Genomic DNA, 12,375 nt, shown 5'->3' with positions numbered 1-12,375 from the left:
TAGAAGTGTACTACAGTAATAGGTTCTAGGCATGACTATTTCTATAAGGGTACCCCTCTTCACTCTTGCCTGACAGCTGCATGAGTCTGCTTTATACAGTATGCATCATGGCTTAATCATCAGGTTTAGCTTGATAAAGCAGTTTCAGTAATAGATTCTCTGGGTTCCCTTTACTCCTTGCTGGGAATGTTGTAGGCACTTGGCATCTTGTATTTCTTCAAAAGATGCGGCGTACTTTGCTTCAGATATCACTGACTTTAGGGAAGCAGTAGCTGTTAATAGAGCAGCAAATGAAGTCTTAACCCTCCAGTCCTAAATATACTTCTCTTGGACCCTGTCCCATTGATTTCAGTGAACTTCCAAATATGTATGTGCTTAGACTACAGCCGAAAACCAATGGATCGTGTAGTTCTGTTTCCCTTGTATGTCAAAATTACAATAGTCATCTTCATCTTAAAGTAATGGAAAAGGTGAATATGAAGTTAAGGCATTTGTGTGGAAACTGTGGGTAGCTCTAATTAATTACTACTCAGCCTACAGCCTCCCTTTCAGGCTATAATAAAGCCTCGGGGACATGATTCTGAAGCTGCCCCTCCCCGGTATATATGTGGGCAAATGTGTGAAGAAATGAGCAATGAGCTTTCATTGCTTTTCTGTTCACCAACCTTGGATTGTTTTTATTTTGATTATGTATTTTGTGTTTCTATAGTGTGATTTTATCCTGTGAACTGCCCTGAGACCTGCGGGTATAGGGCTGTATACAAATTTAATAATTAATTAATAAATAATAATAATAATAATAATAATAATAATAATAATAATAATAATAATAATAACAACCACCTTGCAATTCAAACTCCAGTACAGGCTTCCTCAACCTCGGCACTCTAGATGTTTTTTGGCCTACAACTCCCATGATCCTTAGCCAGCAGAACCAGTGGTCAGGGATGGTGGGAATTGTAGTCTGAAAACATCTGGAGGGCCGAGGTTGAAGAAGCCTGCTCTAGTAGTTTACTTCTTGCCTGTGTGTGCTATAATAATAATTAAATGGAAAGCACATAAAAGTGCAATTAGATAAATAGGAACCGCTCTAGTGGGAAGGTAAACGGAGTTTCTGTGCTCTGCTCTGGTTCACCAGAAGCGGCTTAGTCATGCTGGCCGCATGACCCGGAAGCTGTCTGCGGACAAACGCCGGCTCCCTCGGCCCATGGAGCGAGATGAGCGTCGCAACCCCAGAATCGGTCACGACTGGTCCTAATGGTCAGGGGTACCTTTACCTTTTAAATTTATGGACTTTAAAAATGAGCTGTTAGGATTTCTAAGGTGATGTCCTAGTAATAATGGAATCCCCCCCTAACTTGTTAGATGTGGAGTCCAAGCTTATGCATGTTTACTCACTACATAGGAACATAAGAGTTCTGCTGAATCAGGCCAAGGGCCAATGTAGACCAGCATCCTGGTTTTCACAGTGGCCAGCCAGATGCCTGTGGGAAACTTGCGAGCCCTGAACGCAACAGCTCCCAAGTCCTGCTATTTCCAGCAACTGGTATTAATTCAGAAGCAGCATACTGCCTGCAACGGTGGAGGTAGAACATAGTCTGTCAATGGCTACTAACTATGATGGCTATCATCCATTGATTAGTCTAACCTGCTTTTAAAGCTATCCAGGTGAGTGGCCATCAGTGCCTTTTATGGGAGTGAATTATATAGTTCAGCTATTTGCTATGTGAAGAAGCAGATTCTTTCGAGTCCTCCAACATTCATGTCCACCAGATGTCTACAAGTATGAGTGTTTATGGGAATAAACCTCACTCTTACGTGTGTACAGGAGTGCAATTTTTAGTTTGTGTTCTGGAGCTAAATAATTGTATGAGTAGAACGTGTTCTGCTTGTGCAGCAGGCTCTCCCCCTTCTGCCCTTGCACCCCCCCCCCCCCAAATCTGCTCTGGCGGATTGGGGGAATCTGCAGAACAAATTTAGAGAGTATGTGGGGGCAGGAAAAGGAGAGCATTCTGTTGCACAAGGAGAAATCTTTGTGCTGACAGAACATTCTCCTTAGCTCTATGTTGAATACATCCCGAAGTATTGTAAAAGCCAGATAAAATCCCCACCTACAAAAAAAGTTGAGATTCCTGTCTCTTTTAAAATGTAATCAAGGATAAGACCTAAAATGTGAAGGTGTTCTTGAGGAATCAGATGAATACGCCAGATACTGTAAACAGGCTACAGAACTGGTGACACTGGAAACAACTTTGGCATGGTAACCTTTTAATCTAACTAGCTGATCCTTTTTCTATACGCAGGATTTTCTCAACGTAAGGTGTTTAGCAGCGGGTGGCTCGGAGGAAGACTCTTACAAGGGCCAGGAGTAGATGCTTAAAGCAGTGAAAATATTGGTAACGCTTCTTGTCCTATGCAGATTTAGTTGGGATCAACAGGCTTGGGAATGCCTGACATTGCGAAGGAACAGGCTGCCAGCAGTACTTAACTGAAAATCAAGCTGAAGATTGGTTATTTAAAGGAATAAAGTGAAGCACTCAGAATAGCATATACATAAATAGTGCCTACAGGACAAGTATGTTGAAGTATGGTACTAACTCCTAGTAACGAGATAATACATTGATTGCAATATCTTGCCGTCTAAAGAATGTGTATTTTAATGGGATTATTGGTTAGTAACAGTTGGTAAGAACAGGAAGCAGGATTGTGTGAACTGTTTAACAGTGAAATCAATTACTAGATGGGGATTTACACACACACAGACACACACTCTAAATATAATAATTTAAATTTCTTGGTCCTTCAGCTTCTTGTAAGCTGTTGCACCTACAACACATTGGAAAGGGCACTGTTTAAATATAAGATAACATGCTTGCTTGTTGTAAATGCTGTCATTCAAGCTGTGCACGACGCAAGTGGCTTTTTGTTTTGTTTTTTCCATTTGCTGTGTGCTCCAGTTGAACTGCAAGAGCAGCTTACTGGAGGTCAATCAGTCAGTCTGTGTCTAATATGGTTCTTGTAGGCTACACTAGCTAGCTTCCTAAACCAAGTTACTGGAAAGCCAGTGCAATCAGAAAATGGCTCCTCCTCCTCTATCGGGTTTGGCAGCTTGGTGATCCACTAGGGGTAACAGAGGGATTGTCAAGCAGCTGTGAAGGGTGCAGAATGTAGCCAGTAGGCTGCATCTGACTTGACAGATCAGAAGTAGTGTATACCTGACCAATATATGGGAGTGATAATGAAAACTTTATAGGGTTGTCATCAAGATAAATAAGTGGGAAATGTTGCTGCTAGCTCTGAGCCTTAAGGAGAAGGTAGAACGCCAATTTAAATAACCTTAATAACTGTGAAGAAAGACAGTAGTAACGCCGTTCTATAAAAACATGAGCCACTGTGGCCCTTCCCTCTGTTAAGTGGTGCAGCAAATAGCATGCCTTTGGTCATGAATTATTTCTATTGAAGACTGCAAACAAAAGAGTTTAGCATGCAGGCTGCAATTGTGAACCCACTTACCTAAGAGTAAGCCCCACTGAATCTGTGTTGCAGCCATAATTGTTCCAAATAGTTTCAACAGAGGAAAAGAAAGCACAACTTTCCTCTTGAAAAACCTTTGCTGCTTCCTTTATAAAAGCATAAGAAGTTTGTTTGGATCAAGGTTGGCTCTGTTTTGGGGTTCTCAGCTAGAATCTCTGAATTCTTTGTATGGCTGTTAAGCTTGCAGGCTTCCCACAGGCAGCTTACTAGCTACTGGGAGAACAGGATTCTGGACTAGACGGGCTATTGGCCTGATCCAGTAGGCTGTCCTTGTGAGTTGAAGATATTCCAGCATTCTGAGTCCTCGGGCAACCAGATGGAATGATCAGGAAACAGCTGCACCTCGGAGTGCCGGGGCCCATAGAAGGCCTGTTCATTTGTTTACAGCATTTTTACCTTGCTCTTTGGTCAAAAAGGCTCCCCCAGCAACTTACAAGAACAGCAGCCAGACGGTCCCTGCACTCAGGTTTAACAGTCTGAACAGACTGTACTGTTTGGATGCTGTGCTCTGTCTCCATGGTTAAAGGCAGTACGTATGCATCCAAACACCAGATACTGGAAATTCTAGGAGGGCAGAGTCCAGTTGTGCCCAGATCCTGCTCACAGGTTTCCCACGTGCATCTGGCTGTTAAAACGGGAGGTTGGTGGTTTGAGGCCACCCAGGGATGGCTGTGGGCAGGAGCATTGCTGGGGGTTGGACTAGATGACCCTCGGGATCCCTTCCAACTCTTAAGATTCCATGATTCTATGTGAGCAGGGTGCTGGACTAGAGGAGCCATTGAATGGATCCAGTAGGCTCTTCTTACACTATGCTCTTCATAATTAAAATATTTCCCCCTTTTCTGCATAAAAAGGTGGGGAAACTGGTTTTTGGAGGCGATAGCAAATCTACATTTATGTAAATGTGTGTAAACGGTATCGCTGTTCTCACAGTAAACACTCCGGGTTCTCAATTAGTCTCTTAAGATGTTTTAATAGCATTTGCGGAACTTCCTTAATGCTTGTCTGTTAACAATTCTACTTCATGTGTCTGAAGGCCAAAGCCTTGGAGAGCTCTTGCTTCAAAGATCACAACGCTCAGGCTTCTTTAAGAGTGCATCTGGTATTCTCTCTTCCTCTTCAGAGAGTAATATTGGGAGCTGTGCCACGTTTCATACCATGTAAAAGGAAGAGCTAGACTTGCTCCAGCTTGCAGAGGGTGGCGTGATTATGCAGCTATAGCTGTGTAGCAGCTCTCTCCCCTGCCCCCTTTACACTCTTCCTGTGCTCCACCTTTTTCTACTTCGGAGATTAGATTATTGTAGGTCAAAGTACTTCTAGTCGCTCTTTGAACCAGATTACAGTATGGGCGCTGGGAAAACTGAGCAGTTTGTTTTGGGGAACTTTAGTAAAAGCAGTAAAGTTTTCGTTCCTCCATTCGGGCAAAATGACTTGGGGAGAGGGTGGGGAAGCTTTTCTGTGCCTGGGGTAGTAGATAAGGGGTGGCTGAAGCGTCTTCCCCATGGAAGTCATAAACACATCACAGTGAAGATAATGAAATTGTGGTTTTGGTTCTGGAAAGATTTTTAAAAGTCCCCTTGCAGTGAACAGATTGAAGTCCTACTGCTCACTGCTGTTTCACGAAGTGGAACTAACTCATTTTTCCCCCTTTGCCCTCTTTCACGTATGCTCAGATTTAGACAAAATACTTCAAATTCCTAAGAGTCAAAAGCAAATATTTAGGGCTTGGTTTGTAGAACGCTGAAAGAGAGACCCAATTAAATATTAGAATGCCAGCCCAACATTTTTAGAAGCCTAGGGAACCAGGCACCCAGGGTTTTTGACACTGTGTTACTCTGACATGCATATTTGACAGCCTTTTGAAAGTTATATTAATCACTTTCTTGCAAGTAACATAATTTGCTCTTAAATAATGTTCCGGGTGGGTGGTATTCAATGTGAGTTTAACCCACTGTAATTAATGAAAGTGACTAAGTTAGGTCCCTTAATTTCAGTGAGCCTGCTCTGAGGAAAACTTAGTTGAATACCACCCAGTGTTGTTAAATAATTTGATGGAATAGCACTGAAGTTTTGTAGCTGTCAGTTGATGGTACTTTAGAACCCACCGAAAGGTCACGCAGCGCCTTGAAAGCACATGGTGTTTACAGGGTAACATGAGCAAAAGCCAGGCCCCTGCCCTGAAGAGCTTACAATCTAAATATATACTGTGGTGTGCTGAGAGGTGGGGAAAGAGATGCAAGGATAAAAAGGGATGATTGTAAGCAAATGCAATTATGCATCTTTAGAGTTTGTTACTGTTGGGGATTATGACTAACGGGATGAGCCAAAGTACTTGGTGTTTAGGATCTGCTTTTTCCTGTTCAGGTTTTAATAAACCTTAGGAGTTGTTTTGATATGTGCTTTGCTCCCATATCAAGTGATGTTACAAACAGTATGTTTTCCTGTTGAAACTGCAGGCGGTCTGTGGAAGTCTTTAAACCAGATTAAACCAGTGTCTGCCTTTCCCTGCCCCAGTTTTCATGAAGTTGGAAGTAGTCTCTGCACTCCTTTTTCCTAACTCTTTTTATTTTAATGGAGGAATATAAAAAGCTGACTAGGAAACGTTTGCATTCCTTCTTTTTAAAGTATTTCTTTCTCTGTTGTGCTGGGTGATTGCTCAACATTTGAAATGTGGAACTGTGTGCCACAGTCCACGTGAAAAAAGTTTGTGTAACACTCGGTGCCCATCTCTGTCCCATTATGAGTTTGTTTTGCAAGAGCTGAAAGTAAACACTTCAGCACACAATTCATAATTGCTCTGCTGCAACTAGCTGGACTTAATGAGTACTGTAGCTTAATTAGATTATATTTGAATGAATACATAAATTCTTCAAAATGAGCTTGAAGAGATATTAGTACATCAAATAAAGATGGAGAGATTGCAAATTTGCCTCGGTGGAAGCCTTCAATGAAAACCATTGTGGGGCAGCGACTATCCAAGGCCTTCATGACTTGTGGTATTGGGCTTTATGCAACCCAACAGCCATACAGGACCACCTCCAGGTTTAAGGAGGTTCTGGTGCCCTTTCATGGACCTCTCTGGTGGAGCTGTAGACAGATGCCTACTTGAAGCCCATAAGCGGAAAATGCTTATGGGCATCACTCTCCTGCCCATGAAAACCCCCTGTAATTGGTCTTCAAAGGCACACTATCTCTGATACTGGAAGCAGACTACTTGATTAATGGCCATTGATAGACTTACCCTTCATGAATTTGTCTAATTCCCTTTTAAAAGCTGTCCAAGTTTATGACCATCACTACATCTTGTGGTAGCATACTCAGTAGTTTGCCTATGCACTGTGCGAATAAGTCTTTTCTTTTGGCTGTCCTGATTCCTGAATCACCTACCATTTAACTTTACTGGATGGCCTAGGGTTCTAGTATTGAGAGAGAGGGAGAGATAAGCTTCTCCCTATCCACTTTCTCTACACCATGTTTAATTTTATACACCTCTGTCATCTCCCCGCTTTACACACCTTTTTTTGCTAAGCTAAGCAGCCCCAAACCTTTAACCTTTCCTTACAGGGGAGTTGCTGTAGCCATTGATCATTTTGGCTGTACTTTTCTGCACTTTCCCACAGCTCTACAATATACTTTTCGAGGTGTAGCAAACACCGTTTTGTGCACAGTATCCCAAGTACTATTTTCAGTCCCTTTTCTACTAATCACTAACAGGGAATTCACCTTTTTCATAGCTGCCTTGCATTGGGTGTTAGCAAGTTATCCACCACAGCCCCAATAACTTTCTTTTTCTAGTTAGTCACCACAGGTTCAGACTTCAGTAGTGTATATGTGAAGTTAGGGATTCTTCTCCCAAATGGAATCAGTTAACACTTCCTTACACTGAATGGCACTTGCCATTCTGCTGCCCATTCACCCAGTGTGGAGAGATGCTTTTGGAATTACTTCTTCTTTTGTCTTTCCCACTCTGAATAATTTGGTATCATCAGCAAACTTAGCTACCTCTATACATATGCATGCAAAAGAATGTGCTATATTCAGAAGTAAGCCCTATCAAATTCAGAGGGACTTATTCCCAGATAATAACACATAGGATTGCAGGCTGAAGTTGCAGAATCAATGTCTACTCAGAAGTTAGTCCTTTTGAATTCTCTGAGGCTTACTCTTAGGTAAGTGGGGATAGTATTGCAGCCTTAGTATCAGAAGGGATTGTGGGCTACTGATCCAGCCCTGGTTTTAAGGAAATGTACTTGATACTTAAACCTTTCCTGGAAGGTGTTGCTTGTTTCAGCTTGGCTGGCATTCGTTGTTTGTGTGTCATACTTTCTCTTCAGTGTAGTTTGGTTGTCTTTCCTGACTCAACCAGAGCTATTTTCTTTTCTCTTTTCTTTTTTTCTTCCGTTTTTCTTTCTGTTTTATTTTGCAGTATTTCATTCAATAACATTAATCAATCTTTGCAATACATACTATACATGTATATCTATCTATTTTCCATAGTTGTACCATTACGACTTCCCTCCACCCGTGCTCAGCTTCCATTGTTAGAGATGTTTTCTTTTGTGGACCAGTTTCTCTGACTTACCATGGTCTAGATTGCACAGGCTGAACTTGGATGAGGAGGGGTCTTCCTCTGAGCAGTGAAATGGGCTAAATTTACATCAGGTCACTTCCGTCTATCATCTCATCATTCACTTCCTCACTCCAAGCATACAGTGAGATGATGTTCTGTAGCAGTGCACATCACGGGGGTAGAGAAGGCAGAATGTGACATGATAGGCTGTTTCAATAATACATAGGCTCTAAAGTGAAATAACTGTAGTTTCATGAACAGACAGATGAGTGTAATTTAGGATCCATTCCAGTCATGCATCCAATGAAGTGGACTGTGGTCCACAAAAGTTATGTCATAATAAATTTGTTCGCTTTGAAGTGGCTGTTTTTTTTGGGGGGTGTGATTTATTGTTTGTTTGTTTGCAGCAACAGGGCTGCTGGAAATTGCCCCAGTATAAGAAAATTGCATGCAGCTGTTGAAAACCAGCTGCAGCCATTACATTAACTCTTAAGGAATTTGGTGTGTGTTGGCTAGAACTGAGATGGAGCAGAAGCAGGGAAGCAATGGAAAGGGGACGCTCAAAAAAGCAGGGAAACAGCAGGGTGGAGCTGGATTTTAAGACGGATTTGGCATTTTGCAGTGGGAAGGACGTGATTCACAAGTCTGTCCATTTTTGCAAACAAATCCACGAAAATTAGAAGCTGAAACATTTTTACTAGCATTTGACAGAAAGCAAATCATTTGGCTCATTGGCGTATGTCTGCTGAAAGCAGGGGAGAACAGACTCTCCTACAGAAGTTTCCTCTCTGTCTCTTCAAGCAAACAACTGAGTGGGTTTTTCATAGCTGCCTCATTTATATTGATAAAGAGTCTCCAGTGCACTGGATTGGGATGACCCTTCAGACCTATTGCTGATTTCTTTTTCTCCCCCTAGCTGTAGCCTAACCTCAGGATATAGGAAGGAAGCTTTTATAACTTGTCATGCGTCACTAGTAGAGAAATATGTCTCTCCTTAGATTTGTGGTGCTTGATTTCCACCCCCCTTCCTTTCACAATCGTTCTACCAGATGCCTGGGAGTTTTATCAGCAGCACCGGGTTGCTTGCAGAATGATTTGAGCCTAGTCACAGCTTATTTCTGATAGTTTTGAGCCTGGGAAGATGACTAAGCAGTTGTGTGCCAATGTAAATCCTTCTGACATGGCTGTAGGCAGGACTTGGACTTGCTGGTGACTGATGGGGATGGCAAAATGTCCTTAAAAGCTTGGATTCATCTTTGATCCCAACTGAAGACATTCTTCACCACCACCCCAAATGACTTTAAAGAAAAGTTTTAAAATGGAAACGGCAAGTGACAAACTCCAGAATTTCATGCAGTGTGTAAAAACTGCAAGTACTGGTGGCATTTAAAATTGATGAGGGTTTTGGAGTTGAAGGATGAACAGTGAAGGAACCAAATTTGCAAGTGGAATTGAGTTATTCAGAACAGGCACTGTCTTAAGAAGAAGAAGAAGAAGAGTTTGGATTTGATATCCCGCCTTTCACTCCCCTTCAGGAGTCTCAAAGCGGCTAACAATCTCCTTTCCCTTCCTCCCCCACAACAAACACTCTGTGAGGTAAGTGGGGCTGAGAGACTTCAAAGAAGTGTGACTGGCCCAAGGTCACCCAGCAGCTGCATGTGGAGGAGCGGAGACGCGAACCCGGTTACCCAGATTACGTGACTACCGCTCTTAACCACTACACCACACTGGTTGGCCAGCCAGCAGAATGGCAAAGGAGGTCTAACTGTAAATGGGCAGAACAGTACATATTGTGTGATGACTCATCCTGATTCTGTGTGTGCTTTTGTGATTACTTGTGAAAGTGATCTTGGTTATACAGTGGTACCTCGGGTTACATACGCTTCAGGTTACATACACTTCAGGTTACAGACTCCGCTAACCCAGAAATATTACCTCGGATTAAGAACTTTGCTTCAGGTTGAGAACAGAAATCATGCTCCGGCAACGCGGCATCAGCAGGAGGCCCCATTAGCTAAAGTGGTGCTTCAGGTTAAGAACAGTTTAAGGTTAAGAACGGACCTCCGTAACAAATTAAGTACTTAACCCGAGGTACCACTGTATTGGAAAGGTCTTTTCAATCTCAAGTGCAGTGATGTAGCAGTGAAAAAAAGGCAGAAATGAATAAGGAAAGGGTTGACGCTAATAACAATGGTGCTGTATAATTGTTTGCATGGCCATGAGTAGAATGCAGTGTATAGTTTTGGGTTCCTCACCTTGAATGCGGCAGCTCAGTGAGCATAAGAAGCTGTTTTCTACTGGGCCAGACCATAGGTCTGTTTATCCCAGTATTGTTGACTCTTGCTGACAGTGACTCTCCAGAATCTCAGGCAAAGTTATTTCCTGTTGCTGCATTCTCTTTTCTGTCTAGAGACAGACAGGGATGTTTGGCTTTACAAAGCATGTGCTCTGCTATGGAGCTATGCCCCCCGCCATTCAAATATTAGCTTCGTGTGGGAAGTGCTGCGGCTCAGTCTGATCCCAGTGACACTCTGTGTAAGATATCCTACCTTTCTGGTGTTGTCACTGACTTTGCATGAGAAGTCCTTGCAAAGTAGAAAGCTGGCACATTAAGCAAATGGCTGGGCTAGAGTCTCCTGTGACCCGCTAGCTTTCTGCATAATCGCTTTCTGCATGCAGAAGTCTTGAGAAAATACAATCCTCTGTGTGTGTTTCTAAATTGGGCAGACCTGGGAGGGTTTAACACATCCTCCATCCCACCCCAAGCAGCAGAATTTCATGACTTTGTCATGAAAATAGAACTAGGCTTAAAATCTCCTTTTTTTTCATTGCGCATGTGGTATGACTTAAACTGAAAGGGCAGGTTTGCCCTACTTCCTATTATATCAAAACCAAATTTAAGCAATTACTGGTGCAACACTTGATGATCCAAGAAAATGTCTCTTAAGATTTATTTTGGAGCTTTGGTACAAAATTGTGACTAAAGTTGCAATCCTAACCTCACTAACTTCAGAGTAAGTCTCATGGGATGTATTTCCAAGTAGACATGGTTTGTTGTTTAGTCATTTAGTCGTGTCCGACTCTTCGTGACCCCCTGGACCAGAGCACGCCAGGCACTTCTGTCTTCCACTGCCTCCCGCAGTTTGGTCAAAAGACATGGTTAGGATTGTACTGTAAAACTGCTAGCACTCCTATTTGCTTTGGAATTGCTATGGTCTATGTAAGAAATGTCCCTTGGAGCCAAGCAGTACCTAGCAACATGTTCATGAAGGTTCTCAGCTAATTCTGAAGCTTTAGTTCTAAATGGAAAACTCAAAGATTGGTTTCTAGAGCCAAATTGTACTGGAGTATTGGCAGAGTTATTTACCAACAATTCTGGTTGCACCATTGTAAAGATAAGGACAGCATGCAAGATGCTGAACTGGTCTTCTGAAGCCAATGCGTATACAGACTCTTGTTTGTGTCTAGAAACCAAAAACATTCCTGTAGTTCTTACTGGTAATAGAGCATTGAATATGAAAGATGCAAGTTTTGCTTCTGTTTAGCCCATCCTTGCACCTCCACTATATCTGGTGCCACAAGTGGGCTTCCTTTGAAGGGTATTTAAAAGCAAAATACTTGTAAGTTTCCTCTAAATGTTCTAATGCTAGTAAATTTGTTGGGGAAATTAAAAGTAATGTGTGTAGTTCTGAATTCTCATGGGACTAGGTAATTTTCATAGATAAAACCCTTATGATACATTACTGGTATAAGGTTACGTGCTAAACTTAGTACCCTGCTTTTGGCATGGCAAGTACACAAGAGCAGTAGCAGTCCTTATCTTTTCAATGAGCTAGTCTTCACAATACGGAATCATTTGTTTCCTAAACTGAAGCTTGTATGGGTGCTGTTCTCTGACCTTGAATATTACTGTCTTAAAAACCCCCACATTTAAACAGAAACTCTTAAAACACATACAGAGAATTGGTGGGATAAAGAATGATATTTGAGGGGGGGTGTTGGTTAAATTTTATGTGATTTGGTTAGAGCAAATATATTAACTGTGTAGAGCAGTATTAACTGAGCAGCATTTTTAAAAAGCCATACTGCCTATGGAACAAATGTGTGCAGGTGGGTGAGAGAGACTCGTTCAGTGCATTAAAACACTGTTCCCTTGATAGAACTTTCTTCATCCTTTTGTGTCTTGATGAGAAGCCTTTTCTCATTTTCCATGTCCTGATCTTGTGTGATGCTTGAACTGAGCCACTCAGAAAGGCAAATTTAACCATACA

At 42.1% G+C, this 12,375-nt stretch overlaps 1 protein-coding gene and 1 long non-coding RNA gene across 6 annotated transcripts in view; one reads left to right on the top strand and one right to left on the bottom strand.

The window, feature by feature from the left end:
- The window catches only part of KTN1 (kinectin 1), a 103,420-nt gene that overhangs the window by 3,191 nt on the left and 87,854 nt on the right, over nt 1-12,375 (top strand). The gene's annotated exons all lie outside the window — the stretch shown is intronic.
- Nucleotides 8,494-9,916, bottom strand: LOC308588333. Its single transcript, XR_014008624.1, has 2 exons — nt 9,823-9,916; nt 8,494-9,576 (listed from the first exon to the last, which is right to left on the bottom strand). It is a non-coding gene; the product is annotated as an uncharacterized lncRNA (long non-coding RNA).

Source organism: Podarcis bocagei (assembly GCF_964188305.1).
Source record: "Podarcis bocagei genome assembly, chromosome: 1".
Taxonomy (NCBI): domain Eukaryota; kingdom Metazoa; phylum Chordata; class Lepidosauria; order Squamata; family Lacertidae; genus Podarcis; species Podarcis bocagei.
Note: the sequence above shows the minus strand (reverse complement) of the source record. Positions and strands in the feature narration are given on the sequence as shown.